Raw genomic sequence first — 2,843 nt, 5'->3', positions numbered from 1 at the left:
CTAAGCTGTACATGCACAGAACAGACCCAAAGAATTACACGAAAAGCTTGGAGAAGTGAACTAAGATTTAAACTACCAATATTGCAAAAGAAAGCAGAAAATGGGAAAGAGAGGAAAAAAGACTAAAGGGGACAATCAGAAAATAAACAAACGATAGAACAAACAGTATTTGTCTTTTTGTGACTAGTTTCTTTTACATAGCCTAATATCTTCAAAGTCCATCCATGCTGTAGCATATGACAGGAGTCACAGCCTTCCCTTTTAAGGCTAAATAATATTCCACCGTGTGTGTGTGTATATATACACACCATTGTTATACCATTATAAATATACCATTTTGTATGTGTATATATAAATACAACATATATATTTTGTATGTGTATGTATATACACATAAAAATATTCCGTTGTATGTGTATGTGTGTATACATACAAACACACTGTTTTGTTTATTCATTCATCTGTCAATGAACACTTGGGTTGTTTTCACCTCTTGACTATTGTAAATAATGCCGGTATGAACATAAGTGTGCAAATAGCCCTTCAAGACCTTGCCTTCAATTCTTTTGGAAGTATTCTCAGAAGTGGGATTGCTGGATCATAGAGTAGCTCTATTTTAAAATTTTTGAGGAACCTCCTTCCTGTTTTCCATAGTGGTTGCACCATTTTAGAATCCTACCAACAATGCAGAAGGGTTCCAATTCTTCCACATCCTCACCAAAACATGCTATTTTCTGTGTTTCTTAAAAAACAGTAATCATCCTAATGGGTGTGCCAAAGTTTTTTAGGAGTTTAAATTATATAAAGTATGTTCTCTAACACAATGAAAGTAAACTAGAAATCAGTAACATAAAATAGGATTTAATTTCCAAATGCTTAGAAATTAAANAAGTTAAGATTAGATCATACCCCTGTTGTCTACAGTTACTATGGTCAAGAGCAAGTCTGACGTGGTACTCTACCTCAAACAAGGGAAGGAAACCCAAGATTGCATGGGGCTGACAGCAACGATGGACAAGCAGGTAGAATAGCTTTTGTTCTCTCTAAACTTATAAAAAACATTCCACTGGGGTGTAATGCATGAGCCTAGCTCTTCTTCACCAGATGCCTGTGTAGTTTTGGGTAAGTTGCTTGCTCTCTCTAGGCTTCATTGTTCTCAAGTGTAAAGTGAGGTGATTAGACCGCCTAGAAGGACCTAAGCTTTTGCCTCCTGAGACTGAAGTCTGGGACTTTCCCCGGCACCCTGCCCTTTGCTTAGTCATTCTCCATTATTCCAAATTCCCCAAATGAAGACATGAGAAATCCTTGCCAAAATTTTGCTTCAGCCCAAAGGTTTTGGTTGCCCTTATCACCGGCTTTTGGAGCGGATTCACTTTTAGGGATATCAGCAATCTCTGGAACTAGGTGGAAGGACTCTAAGAGGTTATTCATTGGCAGGTGTGTTGGTAAGAAACATCAGGGCAACTTCAGTTTGGAACTATTTCAGAAGCTTTCTGCTGGAGCCCTTTTCCGTGTGCCAGATGCACCTTCAAAAATGAGTTTAGGCTGAGCACTCACACCTCTAATTCTAGCACTTTGGGAGGCTGAGAAGGGAGGATCTTTTGAGGCTGGGAGTTTGAGACCAACGTGGGCAACAGAGTGAGACCCTGTCTCTACTAAAAAATAAAAAAAATTAGCTCAGCGTGGTGGTGAGCACCTACAGTCCTAGCTACTTGGGAGGCTGAGGTGGGAGGATTGTTTGAACCCAGGAGTTTGGGGCTGCAGTGAGCTTTGATGGTGCCACTACACTCCAGCCTGGGTGACAGAGTGAGACCCTGTCTAAAAGAATAAAAATAAAAATAAAAATGAGCGTAAAGCCAGACCTGTCTGTATTTTAGTCCTGCCTCTCCTATAACTTGTAGGTGACCTTGGGCAAGTCACTTCTCTCTGGTTCTTGGATGCCCATCTGAAAAGCAATAGGATCAGACCGTACAAGTTACAGGCTTCTTTCTCAGGATAATCTTTGTTATCCATGAGAATTTTCTTGGTTCTTTAGCTAGCATAGACCCCCCACAGAAGGTCCCAGAGGAAGAAGAGTTTATGAACAGACTAGAACTGGAGAATTTGTGGCAGATGTGCCAGGTTGTCAGGGGGAAAAAGGGCCGCTCCTTGGTTTTGATTTCCTCAGCAGCCTGTGTCTGATGCTAAGTGGTGTTGTCCAGCCCAGACCTGATTCCTCCCTTGACTGTCCTCCGACCCTCCAATTCTAGCTGCGTGGACATTGCACACTTGGTCTTGGGAGACTCCAGTTTCAGTTTCTTGGCTAAAGGTTCTCTGAGTGAGGTGATGGGGAATCCCTAGCATTTCTCAGTACTGACTGTGAGCTTCCCCTCTGCACGTTAGCATGCAGTTAGTGACGATTCACTATAAATCTGGTCTTTATGAGAAGGACAGTATAGGAGGAGCCCAGTATCACTTTCCAAATCCTACCCATCCTTTGAGGCCCAGGCAGGCCCTACCTACACCACACTCTGTCCTCTGAACTCTCAGAACACTTAACTTCAGGGACACCCAAATTGACATTTACATCAAGGGCATGTGAACTATTTTCTGTTCTAGAATAGACTTTGTACTTCTTGAAAACATTATTGTACCATGTAGTTCTTTTTGGTAGTCTTTGCATCGCCTTGAATAGTGCTGATTTTAAAACTAGATTTTAAAATATAATTTGGCATAGTTCAATAAGTCTGGGTTTCATGGGCTGTCTTCTCTATCTCAGGAGATTCTGCCTCACGTTATTGTTAAGAGCATATGTAGCATGCCTAGCAAGAAATCTGAAGCCAGCTCCTTGAGATTGCTCTCTC

This window comes from Rhinopithecus bieti, unplaced genomic scaffold (assembly GCF_001698545.2).
Source record: "Rhinopithecus bieti isolate Rb0 unplaced genomic scaffold, ASM169854v2 scaffold_62363, whole genome shotgun sequence".
Lineage (NCBI taxonomy): Eukaryota > Metazoa > Chordata > Mammalia > Primates > Cercopithecidae > Rhinopithecus > Rhinopithecus bieti.
This window is presented reverse-complemented; position numbering follows the sequence as displayed.